The sequence below is a fragment of the Pan troglodytes genome, chromosome 16 (assembly GCF_028858775.2).
Source record: "Pan troglodytes isolate AG18354 chromosome 16, NHGRI_mPanTro3-v2.0_pri, whole genome shotgun sequence".
NCBI classification, from domain to species: domain Eukaryota; kingdom Metazoa; phylum Chordata; class Mammalia; order Primates; family Hominidae; genus Pan; species Pan troglodytes.
In genome coordinates, this window is record NC_072414.2 from 77,537,765 (window position 1) to 77,554,282 (window position 16,518).

Sequence of the window (16,518 nt, forward strand, 5' to 3'; positions counted from 1 at the left end):
CAGGTCAGTTGAGCTCAGGGGTTCGAGACCAGCCTGGCCAACATGGTGAAGCCCCGCCTCTAGTAAAAATACAAAAATTAGCTGGGCGTGGTGAAACCCCGTATCTATCTACTAAAAATACAAAAATTAGTCAGGCGTGGTGGCACATACATACCTGTAATCCCAGCTACTCGGGAGGTTGAGGCAGGAGAATTGCTTGAACCCGGGAGGCGGAGGTTGCAGTGAGCCGAGATCGTGCCACTGCACTCCAGCCTGACAACAGAGCGAGACTCTGTCTCAAAAAATAAAGTCCTGCCCAGCTGCCAAGTGTCTTTCCTTTCACCACGAACTTGGAAGTGCACGGGTTTCTTTGCAGAGTCTTGTAGCTCTGGTGATAGCTGCCTCCCCATAAGCCAGTAAAACACTGGTCTTTTTTCTCTCGCTCACTGCTCTTGGCTGTCACTGCTGCCCTGGCGGTCTCCTCCCCCACAGCAGCCATCCTGGCCTGGGTCCGCGGTGGCCCTCATCCACCCAGACACCCTCAGCAGGGCAAGAGGAGTGGTTCCCATGGCCTCCTTCCTCCGCTCTCCACCGCAACTGGTTCTGAGCCAGGGACAGGCTCTGTCTGGGAGGCAAGAAGAGCGAGAAGATTCCATTCTCTTCCAGAACAGCAGAGACACATAAGCGCAGAGGGCCCCAAGAACACTAAACAGCCATTCAGTAGGGGCTTAAGTCTCTGCCCACTCCTAACGGATGCTGCTGTGCCCAGAGCCTCTGCCACAGCACAGACTTGACCGCCAAGTGGCTCCTACGAAAGTGGCCATTTTCCATTTGAAGGTCCCTCATCCCCAGGGAAAGCCCGTGGCCTAGGGGCGGCCACCTGTGAACTAGCAGGAGATGCTGTCTGCAGCCACAGCCCTGCCGGAAAAGAAGTGGGAGTCGCTGATGCTGCAAGACAGAGACCTAAACCGAAGTGTGGGGAGGACACTAGGAGGCCCCAAAAACCAAAAAGCCAGGGAGGAGCTTGGGAGGAGAGGAGGCATGCAGCGTGCAAGCCTTGCGATTTCCTTGGAAGCAGCCACAGAAGCAGAGGGCAGGCGAGCTGAGCTGCAGATTGTTAGACCTCAGACCTGGAACTCCCTGAACTCCCTGCCTGGGGGTGACAACCCCCTCATCCAGCCTCTGCACAGCAAGAAGTGCCTCCCCAAGCCCCCCACCTCCCCGTCCCTGCCACAGTTCCTGTTCTTTGGAGTCTTCGGAGACTCCTTTGTCCTTAAAATTTGACTCCATTTCTTCAGGGGCACAGTGGCAGATCATCCAGAGGGTCCTGGAGCAGTCCAGTTCCAGCGCCGTCCTGCCACCCCCGTGGGTGTCCCCCCGGGCCAGAGAGGAGTCACAAGTGGGAGGAAGTGGCGTGTGCCCTAAATGGGGAGGATGTGGGTCCCAGAGCCCCAGCAGCCTACCCCCTCCACCCCAGTTTGGGGCCCTCTCTTGCTGCCTGCCCGCCCCTGCCCCTTCCGCCATCCCCAGCTGCCTTTGGTATCCAAGTGACAGCCTGGGCCCTTCCCACCCCCGCTAAGGCCTCCTCCTTTCATATGGTAATGGCTTGCTCTACACAGCCCTAGTCCCACAGATGTGTGGGCTACCCCTCTCTCCCCATGCCTTTGGGAAACTTTCTTCTTCCTGGGAAACAGAATCTGGACCCTGCCGGGGATAAGGACCCCGAAGACCTCAGTGGGAGAGTTGTGGGGAGGGGGTCATAACAGGGCTTCTTGGAATGGACCAGCTGGAAGCCAGCCTGCTTTTCTCTCCCTTCCTCCCTGGTCACTGCTTCCCTTTGAGCTGTCCCTGGACTTCCCACCCCACCCCCAGCTTCAGAGATTGAGGTGGCGGTTGCCTGGACAACCTCGGTTCTTCTCTGCGGTCCAAAGGAGAGGGCTGCTGGGCAAGTAAAGCAGGGCTGCCTGCCCTGAGAAGCCTGAAGAGGGCCACACTGGGGTCCCCTCTGTCGTGGAGGAGTATGGACAGGGGCTGAGGGGGCCACGCGGAGGCCCCAGGATGGGCACAGACTCCAGGACTGCCGCTGGTAGCCGAGTGGCCAAGCTGTTAAACCTTTGTCTCCATTTCCTTTTTCAGAAGGGTCTGCAGAGTCTGCAGGTGGCGCGCACATTCGTCATGATGCTGAAGAGATGAGCAGAGTGCTTAGTCTGGGGCCCAGCACACTCATCTGGAAGCATGTCAGCGGAGCCGCGGGACAGCTGCCACGGACTGCAGTGGCCCCGGATTCATGTCCCGAGTCTGAAGAGAGCTCCTCCCTGGCCTTTTGGTTTTTGGGGCCTCCTAGTGTCCTCCCCACACTTCGGTTTAGGTCTCTGTCTTGCAGCATCAGCGACTCCCACTTCTTTTCCGGCAGGGCTGTGGCTGCAGACAGCATCTCCTGCTAGTTCACAGGTGGCCGCCCCTAGGCCACGGGCTTTCCCTGGGGATGAGGGACCTTCAAACGGAAAATGGCCACTTTCGTAGGACTGTTTCAGGTTACAGGGTCACCCCTTCCTGTCCCTACCTTAGACTCCCAACCCCATCGCTGCACCTGGCCTGGCCTCCTCTGGAAGGAAGCTCAGATTTGGAGCCTCTGCCAGGGCAGGGAGCCTGTTGGAACCAGCCCAGGGCCAGCCGGCTCATTCCTGGAATTCCTACCTCCTCTCACTGCCCTGGGTTGGCACCAGGTGCTGAGTGGGCCTCAGGCCAACTGTGGGCATGGGCTCGATGCCGCTGCTTCCTCCTCCACATCAAGGCATCAGCCATATCTCGCCCCAAAAGGCAGAGAGGAAATCCAGCTAAGTCCCACGCCCAAGCTCTGTGCTGGCTTCTGAAGGGAAGACACAGCCACTGATCGGCACTTTTGGCTCATGTGTCCTCCTACAACAAATGCGAACAACCATATACCCTTCACATGGCTTATGTCTAGCTCTCAAATGGTATCACAAGTGTAACTGCTACAAAGTATATAATCTGGGGCATTATTTTCATGCTTCAAATATATTTAGGGCTAAAACCTTAAGTTGTTCAACTTACAGAAAATGCCCACCATGTGACCTCATTAGCAAAGCCAGTACTTCTTGGCAAACTGATTGGCCAATTCAGAATTCAATTTCCATTAAAAAAGTTTGATTGCTTTTAAATTAAAATTAAAATGTTATTTAGCTGACAACTAAAAATGTTTAGTGACAACTATCTCACTTCTGAATTATGACTTAATAATAGGGAGGGAGGGAGGTAAGATGAATGAGTAGATGGGATGGATAGATGGATGGATGGATGGATGGATGGACAAGTGGATGGGTGGATGGGTGGATGAATGAATGGTGGGTAGGTTAATGAGTGGGTGCATGGGCAGGTGGATGGGTGAGTGGATGGGTGGGTAGATGGGTGGATGCATGGGTGGATGGACAGGCAGGTGAGCAGATGGACACACGAAGATATGGAATCTTGTCATGTGCTTGTCAATTGAATTCCAAAAGGCACTGCCCTGTTTAACAACCATATGCTTTGCAATCCACCTTTCCCTCATGCTGCCCAACCTTAACACGTCCATTTGGTGCCCCAGATGTTTTTACACCCTGAGCAGTGCACCATAATGAGTTTCAGGAGGGGCGAGAGATAACTTTCTTTTGTGAAATGAAAGAAGGGTGATTGAGGAAGAAAGGTGGGAAGTGGGGAACAGGCATGGGCAGAGGCACGGTTCTGGGAAAGCGCATCCCCAGATCCCAGAGGAGTTCCTCAGGACTTGCCCAGCCTGGGGCCCCATCACAAAGCTCCTCTCTGTGGTGGAAGCCCTGTGTGCCAGACTACTTCCCCCCAGGGAAGGTGGCCCTGGTGTCTTCCTGCTCTTTCTCCATCACCACAAGCATTTGAAGCCCTGGCTTTTACCTGGGAAGAGAGAGAAACACCTCCTCACCCGCTAGCCCTGACTCCAGCTCAGACAAGCCTGGACAAACCCAGCTCATGCCCAGTGACATTCTAGGTCGCCTGGGGAAGATCTGCTAAGCCATGGCCTGACCCTCCGGGCTCAGCATGCACTGAGCAAAGCACCCGACCAGAACACTCTTCTTTCAGTCATCACACTGAGGCTTGGACCTGGGGGTGACTGTCCCCACCAACAACACAGGAAATCAATCTTCCTGGAGGCGATCAGCCTCCTGAAGAGAAAAGTCTGAAAATCAGGAAGTCACAGAAAGTTTTTTAAGACTCTGCACGCTTTCCAAGCAGAAGTTAAGGTCCTTTGAACCCTGTGATTGCAGTAACCATTTCTCTGGGGTGGCTCATACAATTCCAAGCCATGGAAGGAGGACAAAGCACTTGTGCCAACAGGAGGGATGACCCGCCTCTGTGAGGAACCTCCTGGTGGGCTCTGGGCTTCCTGGCAGCCAGAGCTAAAAGGGAAACTTTTTGTTGTTGTTTACTGTTTTGAGACAGAGTCAAACTCTGTCACCCTGGCTGGAGGGGCAGTGGTGCAATCTCGGCTTACTACAACCTCTGCCTCCCGGGTTCAAGCGATTCTCCTGCCTCAGCCTCCTGAGTAGCTGGGAATACAAGCGCCTGCCACCACGGGGGTTTCACCATGTTGGCCAGGCTGGTCTCGAACTCCTGACCTCCAGTGATCCACTTGCTTTAGCCTCCCAAACTGCTGGGATTACAGGTATGAGCCACCGTGCCCGGCCGGAAACATACATTTTTATTGAAATTGCCTTCAACTCCCCAGAAAGCTGGAATACTTTCTTTCTAGTTAATTTTCACACACACACACTCTCTCTCTTAAGTTGGAAACGTATATGGGGCAAAGGAAATGGACATCATTGACAGAAATCTAGTAGCCTCTTTACCCGATTTAGTTCAATCCTTACAACAGGCAATACGATCTGTTTTTTTCTTTGTTATCAATGAGGAAATGAAGTTACAGGAGCAGAGGGACCTTCCCAAGGAGGGCCACCAAGTAGAAGAAAAGCTGCTGTTTGCACCCAGCTGGCTTGACTGCAGTGTGGCCCCTCACGCTGCACGGCACAAACTGAGGACCCACGTCCTGAGGCTCAGCTGAGGGAGCCAAGCACATGGGCTGCAAAGATCTGGCCTTGATCCCAGAGCAGAGCTCACACTACTGCTGGGAGGAGGAGACAGGCATGGCAGGGACCTCGCAGGCCTACAGGAAAGGCAGCCACAGCTGGCAACACCAGCTTGGAGGGCAGACTGGGAGCTGAAACCCTGCCCCCCCACACCCCGGCCACCTCTCTCAGGCAAATGTCACAGCTGCATTTAACAGTGCTGGCTTTTCGGTATGGCTTCAACTCCCATTTTAAAAATCTCACTATTTTCCATGGGAAATGGGGAGATGGAGAGAGGGAGAGACAGGACCTGCTCCTCGACAGTCTTGGATGAAGCCCTAGTTAGGGTTGTACAGATGAGAGACACAGAGTACCTCAACGTTCACTCTGCAGAGTGGACAGAAGCGGGGCCAGCTTCGAAAGCGTTGAGGAAGCTCACAGGAGCCAATGTGAAGAAAATGTGGCCGTGGAGGAGTCGTCCGTGGCACTCGCTCTCAGAGCCTGCATTTATCCTGCAAGCACGGGTCAGGATGAGACTGTGCCATCCTGTTCCCTCTGCGGTCCTGACGCTGGTAGAGCCACCACAGGGTGGGCTTGGCAGGATGTCTCTTGCTCCCATCCTCCCTGGTTCCCCACCATCCCTGCAAGCTGAGTGGAGAAGCTGTGATGAGTCTACCTGGAAATGGCTTTGGAGCCCTGGGTCCTGGCATGGAGCTGGTGCCCATCAGTAGAATTACTTAATCTATCATGCAACCCAGGAGTGTCTGGAAGCTTCTCTGCATACCAGAGCAACGCTGCTCATCTCCTTTACCTGCAGAAAGGACAGGAAAGGAATCCAGCCCTACTCAATTCAACTCAAAAAAGCCACTGCTCCCCTACTGCAAGCCCTCAGGGGCCCGAGCGCCAGGTGCCAAACCCAGGCCAACCCCAGGGCCAGAGCAAGGCCCCTCGGGTTCAGGGGGCCTGGGCAGCTGGGGCCAGACACACAGAAACCGCCAGAGCTTCTGCTGCCATGCTGAGCGTGTTTCCTCAGCTTTAAAATGGTGACCTCAACAGTGACTGGGGCTAGGCGAGGTGGCTCTCACCTGTAATCCCAGCACTTTGGGAGGCCGAGGTGGGCGGATCACTTGATCACTAACCTCAGTCAGAGGTTAGTGAAAACAAAGGTGTCGTTCTTCTCCCACCCAAGTGCATGGACCCCCTGAATTTGATCCCAAATCCCAAGTTAAGAAGCCTCCGGCCTATTCTAGGCTTTTCCTTGACCCTTAATGAGGCAGAGCCACATCCCAAAGCCCAACAAGGCAAGGGAAGATGCAGGACAATACTGTGCCCGTTCTGGGAAATTCACCCAAATCACCCTGGCTCCCTGGGCAGGGCCTGAACCTCTGCAGGTGCCATGGGCGGGCCAAGCTGCAGGTCAGGTAGGGCTGGGCCTGAGGGAAGAAGAGCAGCTGGGGGGCCGATCACCTTCATGGCCTCTTCAAGTTGGAAGAGACCATTCCCACCTCCTGAAGGAGAGAGGCCGGGCAGATCCATCAGGGCTGGGCCTGGGGCCGGGGCTGGGACATGATGGACGGGGCATGCAAGTTTCTTGCTCTGCGAAATATCCCCCCAGTGATGATCCAGAAGAACCAAGGCTCTTTCCAAGCTGTGCTCATTAGACAACTGCTTCTGAAGAGGTTGCTTCTTTCCCCACTATGATTCACAGCCTTCGGTGTTGAGCAAGGGATGGTTGCCACACACCCTTGGGGTGGATGACTCTGGGCTCATTCTTGTCAGTTCCTGACCAAAGAAATGTCCTTTGAAGGCAGGGAGACCTGGCTGAGCAGCCAGGTGGAGGAGGCAGTTGGCTACCCTCTCCTTGCCCTTGGCAACTTGACAGTCCCCCCAGGCAGGCTCTCAGGATGCCAAAGCCTCCAAGATGGCCCGTTTTCTTTCCTGCATCAGGCACAACCCAGGAAAGCTCCACTGGCCATCTTGGGACCGAGGTTTCCAGGGAGACCTTGCCCCATCACTGATGGGGAAGGCGCCTTCTCCCTTCCCCAAGCCCCATCCCAGACTCAGTCTGACCCCTGGGAGGCCAAGGAACATGGAGCTAGGCCTGCTGGGCAATGACTGGAAGCAACACCGCTCCCAGCCCCCAGCCCCCACAATGGAGCATATGGCTTGGTTTCAAATCCCAGTTCCACTGCTGTAACGTGGCGGCCATTCTCCCCCTGTAAAGGGCTATCTGGGCATTGGTCCTGGTGTTTAGTGCTTTATAGAATTTGACCTCAACTTTTAACCCTACTATCATTGTATCAGAGAATCAAGTGGTTTAACCAAGCTTGTACATACATGAGAGCCACACGTGAGAGCTTGAACCCAAACTCAGGTGGGCCTAGCTCCAAATCCACATTCTGTCCGTTGCAACTGTGTTTTTTCCTCCTCCTCCTCCTCCCCCTCCCCCTCCTCCTCCTCCCCCCCTCCCCCTCCCCTTCCCCTCCCCCTCCTCCTCCTCTCTCCAGCATGAGACATTGGGCAAGTTACTGTGACCTCTGGACCCATTTCTTCATCAGCAGGAAGAGGACAAGAATGTCTACCTCCGGGGGTCACTGCGAGGGTTAAAGGAGGTAGTTATGCAAAGCACCGGCCAGTGGGCTTGACAACTGCTTGACAAGAAGGGTTTGACAAGAGCCAGGATCTTGGCAGATGACGGCTCTGCATGCTCCCAGAGAAGCGGGAGGCAGGGCGGTGTGCCCAGGTTCCTTCCAACCCCTGACCCAGCATGTAGAGGAAGAGGCTGCTACCTGTCTAATATCTACGCTCCCTTTACTTGGCGTTGGAGTCCTGGAGTTTCCTCGGGGCACTTTCCAGTCCCGCTCGCAGTCAGGCGTGGATGTGACTGAGTTCTAGCTGTTGGGAAAATGGAGAAGTTATGGTGCAACTTCTGGGACATGCCCTTAAAACAGGCTTGCCCATCACTTTCTCTCCTCCCCTTTCCACTGGCTGGAATGCAGATGGGATGGCCGGGGCTGCGAAGGCCAGGGTGGACCAGGAAACCGCTGCCTTGCATGGAAGACGGCAGGGCAGGGAGAGAGGGGGTGGGAGTTGGAGAGAGAGGGAGAGAGAGGGGGAGAGAGTTGGAGCCCTGTGGGCCACAGCTGGCTCACACTCACCCTGTGACTGTGTGACAGGGAACTTCACCTCTGCTGCTGTCTGGACTCTAGCTGGAGCCAACTCCTGGCTTTGGATGCCCAGAGTGAAGCGCTCAGGCCTGTGTGGAAGTGGTAGCGTTCACCTGTGGTCCCCACCACTGCCACAGGAGCAGACAGTGCGAGGCAGAGTCCCAGGATGCCCCTCCCAGGGCTGCACCTCTGGGCAGGGGGAGGGACGAGGCCCTCTGTGCTCTTGGCTCTTCTACATGCACCATACTCACCTCTGAGACACACCTACTCAAGATCATTCCATTTTCTAAGGAATCTGGCGTCATGCCCCTACGCCAGCATCAGAAGCACTTCTTACACTGTGAAGGCGCTATTTGGATTTTGTGGGCCAGCACACCACTGAGCACCACGGAAGCCACTGCTGAGAGCCACCGTGCTGGGGCACCTCCGGGTTCCTGTTCACAGCACAGCCACCCTGCACGCAGGCTGCGCCACGGCACGACCTTCTCGGGCTGCCCGCTGTCTGAGGGGCGCCTGAAGGTGAGATCACAAAACACAGAACACGATGTTTACCCGTGAGCATACGCTTGAGCTCATGAGGTTCATGGTGACTATGAAAACGCACAAGGAGGGCAGGTAGCCCAGGGCCCACGGTGCAACCAATGGGCGCAATGGTGCCGTGAGCTGGCGCTGCGGCCGTGAAGCTGCCTCCTGGAGCCATTTCGCCCCTCTGAATGGCGCTCGGGTTATTTTCAGACAAAGGAGCATCAACTGGAGGTTCTGCCTTTTCGAATGGATGGAATTACATTCCCAGCTTCTATTTACCAGAGTTTCCAGGAGAGAATCACTCTCAGGAGGGGCAGACAGGATCAGGACTCTCCACGGAATCAACTTCATGGCTTCTAAAGCAACTTCAGGAGGCACAGGAATGGGGAGACCTCTCATCTGGGTGGGTTCCCCCTTCCCAGCTCATGAGAGGGGCAGATGCCAGCAGGCAGGCCTTGAGCCTTGGCTGGTGGGACAAGACCAAAGTCAGCCACCAGCAATGTCTCCAAGACTGATCCCAGCACACAAGGCAGGCAAAGAATTTTCTCAACTCTTTTTATTAAGTTAGAAAACTGATAAAAGCAACACAACTTTTGGGGAAAGCACCATGGCACGTCCTTTGTGCTATGTGATAAGTGTGCTTTATCTCAATGAAGCAACCCCACGGGTCCAGGCGCCCTCCCTGCAGTCCCCGCGGCCAGGCTCCTGAGTGTGCCAGCAGAGCCGTCCCCTGGGACCACAGCCAAGTGCCTTCGGGCAGCTGGCCTGACACAGGCGGGGTCTGCTGGGTCTACAGGGTCCAAGGAGCCCCATGCAGCCAGTGCCCCATGGCGGGCGTGTCAGTGGGCAAACCCTGCCCAAAGGTCCCACCCCCAAGAGGCCTCCAGGACCCGCACCAAGGCATGGGGGACACTCGGGGCTGCTTAAGTAACTGGTATGTGCACAGCCCCCTCCGCGGCCCTAATCTTGAGCCAGCCAAGCAGTGTTCACACTGCAGGTGCCTGGGAAGCCCCAAGTTTGGACACCCTGCCCAGTCCCCATCAGGGCACCAACACCCCTCCCTCTCAAATGGCGGCTTGGGAGTGAGCGAGAGGCATTAGGATGGTCACTGACAGGTGCCAACCTCTCCATAGCCCAGGTGTCAGGGAGGTGCTGAAGAGGGACCCCAGTGACTCAGGAGGTGACAGCAATGAACAAATGTTCAGCAGTTCTCTCGGGGCCATTCTTATCTTGGAGCTCAGGGAGCAAATGGGGGCCAAAACGCAAGAGGATGGTGAGGGTCCCGTCACTGTCCTCCACACTGAGATGGATGCGGCCCTGGTGGGATCTGCAGGGGACACCCTGGGGTCCCTCTGCTGTCTCCAGCTCATAGCTGCTCCTGGTCTTGGAGGGCAGCGTGGTCTCCTGGGGAGGAGCCCCCAATGCTGTTGGCAGGTGTGTGCCATGGGGGTCACTGCTGCCTCTCAGGGTGGGCTCTGAGGAGGGGAGGGGAGGGGTGACCCCCAGGGCACTCGGAGCCTTGAGTCTGCTGCAGGCCCAGCTCCACTGAGTGGCCACGAGCAACTGTGTCCCCACCGGGCCACAGCACTGAGCAAGGCCCTGAGTAGGGGGGCTGGGACTTACGGCTTTGTGGAAGGGGCCCACAAACCTTGGAGGTCTGGGTGTCCTTTGCTAATAAGGCCTCCTGGATGTCACTGAGGCCCCCCTGCAGTTTCTGCACCTTAAAAAATCTGTCCTGGTCACCTTTCTGGTCTCAACCCCTGGGAACCTGGTTTCCCAGGCCCGGGACACCATCTATAGATGGCAGTAGAGCCCCAGCAGGGCGGGCCAGGAGGGAAAGGATGTGTGGCAGTGCCGCAGCCCCAAAGCCCACCCGGGGCGCCTCCCTGCCCCTGCCTGCCCGGCCCCAGTCCAGGACCTGCCAAACAGGTGATCTCAAGGCTCTGCAAGTGTCCTTCTCCCCGACGCCAGGGTCAGTCCTGGTGGCAGTCCATGCCCCTCTGGGAGGTATGTCTTCCCACAAACCACTGCAAAGCTGAAGAGGCCCCCAGGGGCACAGATGCAAGAGATGCTTCTCTTCTCTTGCCTAAAGCTCAGAACAGCCCAAGGCTGCTGCTCCCCAGAGCTGGCAGGGCCCCTTCCACCTCTCGGAGTGCTGGCCCAGGGCCGGCTTAGCTCCCGCTGTGGCAGACAAGCAAGGCCATGCTGTGACACTGAAGGCCGCGGTCTGTGGAGGGAGGAGAGGAAGAGAAAATCAATCAGTGGCCACATTGTTCTGTTCTGACCTGATCTGGAACAAAATGACAATGACACAGCTGCCCATGAGGCTTGGGCGTGAGAACGCCGGATCCACCATTCACCGGCAGCGCAGTCTGGTGATTCAGGCACCCCAGGCCTGCTTTCCCCACTGAGTGGCAGGTGACTCAGGTGTCAACTTGATTGGATTCGGGGATACCCAGACGCCCGGGGACACATTACGTATTCTCAGTGCTGGAAGGGAAACCCAGGCGGCTTGGTACTTGATTCGAATGGCCGGGCCGCCCCAGTGAGTCTGTGCTTCCAGAGGTGACCGGCGTGAGAGCCATGGTTGCAGGTGAGCACCATCGGATGGGCGGGGGCCCTGGTGGAATAAAAAGCTAAGGAAATGGGGACTCAGGTTTCTTTCTTCTGGAGCTAGGTTGCTCTTTTCCTGCCATCGGGCATCAGAGCTCCAGGTTCTCTGGCCTCTGGGACTTGCTGCCCACCACCCCACCCCCACCCCAGGCTCTTGGCTCTTTGTCCTTGGGCTGAGGTCTGTCCCCAGCTCTCCTGGTTCTGCAGCTTACAGTCTATCATGGGACTTCTCAGCCTCTATCACCAAGTGAGCCAATTCCCCTAATAGAATAAGTTCCCTCTCACATACCACTCCGAGGCCCTTAAAGGAAAAGGTGAGCCCTCTTGCACAGGCGGGCACAGGCAGGCAGAGCACTCTAGCAACCCTGCGTGTTCATCCACTCCACAAGGCAAGGAGCCTCAGCAAAGCAGTGATTAATGGTGACGCTGTCCGCGGTTTTTGGCTTTGGTTGTATTTAAGCTGTACATGTTAGTTTTAGTTGTGTAAGAACAAGAACATAAGGGGCTTTCTAGTTGTATGCTTGTGTGTATTAAGTAACCTTAGTTACATTTCAATTAAACACTGAAGCCAGCACTGAGGCTCCACGGCTGTCCCCTTTAAGTGGGGTACACCTCTCCATCCCACACAGTGCTGGGCCGTCTGTTCTCTGAAGGCTGCTTTGCAGGAATTCTGCCCTCCCCACGTGCTCAAGTTGTTTCCAGATACAGAGGCTGGGTTCGGTGACTGAGAAGGCCCCCAAATCCCTTCAAGCTCCTCACAAGTGAGAAGCTGGGGTCACAGGGGCCCTAACCATCCTGAGATGCTCTAAGACTGCAAACCCGAACCTCTGGGGCCTGGCTGCCTGGTCTTGGCCCCATCCCAGCACGCCACATGCTGACATGTGGTCCCTTCAGGGCAAGGCCTCACTGCTACCTGGAACTAAACAGCCACGCTACCTACCTGGGGGTGTCCCCCAAGGCACCCTGAGTTGCTGAAAGGAATACAGATGACAGCTAGAGGCACAGGGGTTGGGGAGCCTCGGGGCCAGGCTCCTGTGTTCCCTCTCAGGCTGGGTCCCTTTAATTTTTGGCAGGTGCTCCCTGGGGCCTGGCCTCCTCAACTGTGAAATGGGCTAATCCTCCAGCTTGCAGAGTGGACAAGGGTCAGCGGCCGCCCTGCACTTCCTGTGTGCAGCAGGCCTTGGCCAACGTGTATCCTGTGGGTTGTTGGTGTAGGGCCTGCCCCACTAGACTCAGCCTGCCCCATCAAGGGTGGGATGCTGCTCTATCCCCCAGCCTGGCACAGGAACGAATGACTGCTGATGCCTGGACGGACGGACTCCGTCCTGGGCACTTGCTTAGCCAGACCCAACCCTCAAGGCTGGCAGAAATCCTCAGGCCTGTGCTCTGGGATTTCCCATCTGTAGCAACTTCTTTTAAGACAGGAGAGAATGTACTGTACTGTTCCTCCTGCAGCAGTGACGGAGCCCACAGTGGATTAATGAGCTCGGCCTTTCCCAGAGCCAGGACTGGAGCCCTGCCCTGCACCCCAGTGGCTAGGCCCCAGCAACACCCTGAAGAGAAGACAAGCTGTCGGCAGCCGGATGCCTGCCTTGCATTCGGCAGCGCCCCCATGCTGGAGGTGCGTGGGAAAGAAGGGTTGGGAGTCTGCGCCTTAAAGGGCCTGGAGTACGGGGTGCCCAGTGGGAGAGAAAGAGAGAGAAGGAGAGAATGTTCACAGCAAGATCACCCTTAGTGGGTAAGCGGGGGCCTCCTGCAGCCGCTGGCTGCTATCCCCTAGGCTGTGGATCCAACCGCAACACTGGAGCAAGGGGCTGCCCTGGAGGTTGCTCAGGTTCCAGCTCAGCAATTCCCCGCCGCTTCTGGGCGGCTGCTGGCCAAGCCTGTGCTCTGTGCCAGGGGCGCAGACGTGAGGATGCCCGTGGCCAGTTCCCCAGAGGCGCCTGCAGGCAGGCGGCACACTCAGGGCTCAAGTCCTGCTCCAGCCCTGACTCACCATTCATGTGATGCCAACTGTCTCACCTCTCAGAGTCCTAGTGGGCGCCCTCCAACAGCAGGACCTACGACAAACAGCTCTGGAGAATGACAGGGAACTCGATGCAGACGCTCACACCTATGAAGAGCTCCAACAGGTGGCCAGAACAGGGGAAAAAAAATGCTTGTGGACAAACAGGGGCCATGATCTGGGGTGCAGAGGCCACAGTGTGCAGGGGACCTCCTGGTGGCTTCTGAAGCTAACGTCAGAGTCTTACAGGATGGATGGAAAGGGGCCTCCAGGGACAGGGGCAGTTGGGCCCAGCTGGAGGCAGGAGACTCAGCCATGCTCGTGGGGACTAGCGAGAGCTAGACGTCTCACCAGCATCCTTGGCCTGATCCCCACTGCTGCCTGGGAGAGCAGCGTCAGGGAGGGAAACGTAGGGAGCGGGGTGGTCACAGAAGCCATCTCGGGCCCAGGAACTGCCAGACGACACTCTAGGTGGCCGATGCACTGGTTGGGGCTGCAGGCAGCCAAGCTCAGTGGAAAGTGCCATGGTCACCAGGGGCGCCCGCCGCGGGGGAGGTGGCAGGAGTGCTTTGTTTCCACCCTTCCTGGCCCCGGTCTGCGGCTGCCTGAGTTGGGGGCTCTCCTCTGGCTCAGCCCTGACAGCTCCGCAGTGGCCGCCTGAGCAGCGAGAGCTCTGCTTGCAGCCACTGTGGCTCCATTTCCTGGTGACCCGGGGAAGGCCAGGCATGCCCGGGCAGCGGCTTCTGGGCTGCAGGCCCTTCTATGGAGAGCCCAGCTCACTCCCTGCCTTTGAAGAGAACTCGGACACTGAGCTGTCCAGGCAGAAGCTGGACAGGAGGAGCTTTGCAGAGCATGGTAACAACCCAGGGTCATAGTGAGGGGACAGAAGCCACGGGATTGGGGTGGCCTCAGGCTGAGGAGGGGCTGCGCAGAGGGTCTCCGGATGGCCGCCAGGCCCATGAGAAGGAAGCAGCTGGAACGCAAGGCAGTGGCAGAAGCTTAAGAGCAACCTGGACTCAGCACAGCAGCCGAGGAAGCACACAGCCCAGAACGCCTTGGGGACATGGCTCTGGGATGACAGGGTCTGGAAGTAGCTTCCCCATCAGATCTGGGACTGGCTCAGTCTTGTGTGTCCGCTTCCTCATCCCTAAATGGAGCTGATGACAGCAATCCCATTACAGACTGAGGAGGACTCCAGTGGGCACAGGGCAAGTGCCTGCTGAGGAACAGCAGTCATGGGTGGACAGGCCTTTCAGAGGGAGGGGCTAAGCAGAGACATCTAGAGGCCCTTGCAGCCCACAGCACCCCAAAACCATCAGCATCAGCATCTCCCTGTCCTCCATTGCTTTTAAGCTGCTTCTGAAACTGGCAATCATTTGATCTCTATTCTAGTGCTGTGAGTAATACAATTTCCACTCCCGTTGTCCAGATGGGGAAGCTGAGCCTCAGGGGAATCAAGTAGCCAGTCCAGGGTGAAGCAGCCAAAAAGTCACAACCAAGACACCATGCATGCTCCCCTTCCAGGGTCCCTGGGATCAGAGCAATTCCTGGGAGAGTACATGGTTCACCAGGTCCAGTTGACAGGGCAGGGCCAGGTGGGAGGGAGCCTCTGACCTGGAGGGTAGGCAGGGGGCAGCCTCTGGCCTGGAGGCTCAGACCAGAGATGGTATTAGCTGCCTGAGGCCAGCAGCATGGGCCCCCTCACCCAGCCCAGCCCGGCTGGCCTGGGGTGGGAGGGGCCTCCATTTCCCACAGGTGACATTACCCAGGTTTCTAAATGACCTAGAGGATAGCAACAGGGAATTATGAGGAAACGCCAGTATCCTCTTGGAATCTCACTCCTCAGGGAATCAAGAAATTTGGCAGGTCTGATTTTTCTCCAAAGACAGCAGATTAAAAAAAAAGAAGACCGGGCACGATGGCTCACACCTGTAATCCTAGCACTTTGGAAGGCCGAGGCAGGTGGATCACCTGAGGTCTGGAGTTTGAGACCAGCCTGGCCAACAAGGTGAAACCCCATCTCTACTACAAATACAAAAATTAGCTGGGCATGGTGGCAGATGCCTGTAATCCCAGCTACTCAGGAGGCTGAGGAAGGAGAATCGCTTGAACCCAGGAGGCAGAGGTTGCAGTGAGCAGAGATCGCACCATTACACTCCAGCCTGGGGGAGAATGAGACTGTCTCAAAAAAAAAAAAAAAAGAAGAAGAAGAAGAAGAAGAAGAAAACAGAAAAGCTGTAAAAGAAAAAAGCGAGCCAGATGCGGTGGCACACGCCTGTAATCCCAGCTACTCAGGAGGCTGAGGAACGAGAATTCCTTGAACCTGGGAGGTGGAGGTTGCAGTGAGCCGAGATCGTACCCTGCACTCTAGCCTGGGTGACAGAGCGAGACTGTCTCAAAAAAAAAAAAAAAAGAAAAAAGAAAAATAAAAGAAAAAAGAAAAGCGGTGTTCCTATTCAGGCTGGCCTCTGTGAGCCCAAACACCCTGTGTTCACCAATTTGATGCTTATGCTTGGGCCCTCCTTGCCTGCCACCATGTCCCTTTAAGGGACTCGAAGGCTTGGCTGGGTCTGAGTTAGAGGCTGAGCCATCAGCTTCCATTGAGAAGCAATCCCAGCTAAGAATGACTGCCTTCACTGGGTAGAGCTTTCAGCATTTGTATCAGCAGCCGCTGGCTCACTGAGGAAATTAATGTTTAGCTCGGGCCAGCTCCTGAAAGGGTTCCTATGACCTGAAGCTGAGCCCACACGTGGGGATCACTGCCACCATCCAGCGCTGCAGGATCGTGGGAAGTGGCTGGGCTCCCTCCGGCAGGACAGCTCATCTTCCACAGTCTTGTCCTGTGCTGGAGGCAGAGTGCACCCAGGGATCTTATGCCCCTATTGCAGGGGTGAGGGGCCCAGGACAGCATGAGCCGGGAGAATGGCCAAGGGCTAGTGGCACGCACCCTGGCCTTTCCCAGGCCCTAAACACAGAGGGTGTGTTGGGCACAAAGCCCTTCTCTGGCATCTACCCCAGTACCCTGCCAGGCTGGCCGGGATACCCTCTCTCGTGGCAGGACCTCACGCCGATCCTGCCCCTATTTGCTGCGGGAACACCCCGCCCCCACTCAGCTTCTCAGGAGATTAAA

At 56.4% G+C, this 16,518-nt stretch overlaps 1 protein-coding gene and 1 long non-coding RNA gene across 4 annotated transcripts in view; both read right to left on the reverse strand.

Moving 5' to 3' along the window:
• Positions 1–154: 154 nt before the first annotated feature.
• On the reverse strand, positions 155–8,350 carry LOC134808474 (uncharacterized). The gene is made up of 3 exons (XR_010151485.1): positions 8,237–8,350; positions 7,868–7,973; positions 155–604 (listed from the first exon to the last, which is right to left on the reverse strand). It is a non-coding gene; the product is annotated as an uncharacterized LOC134808474 (long non-coding RNA).
• A 961-nt stretch (positions 8,351–9,311) lies between these two features.
• Positions 9,312–16,518, reverse strand: part of KLHL25 (kelch like family member 25) — a 38,135-nt gene continuing 30,928 nt past the window's right edge. For all 3 annotated transcript variants that reach the window (XM_510571.7, XM_009429776.5, XM_063794319.1), the window contains one exon: positions 9,312–10,997. The gene's annotated coding sequence lies outside the window, so the exon portion shown is untranslated. The remainder of the gene's footprint in view (positions 10,998–16,518) is intronic.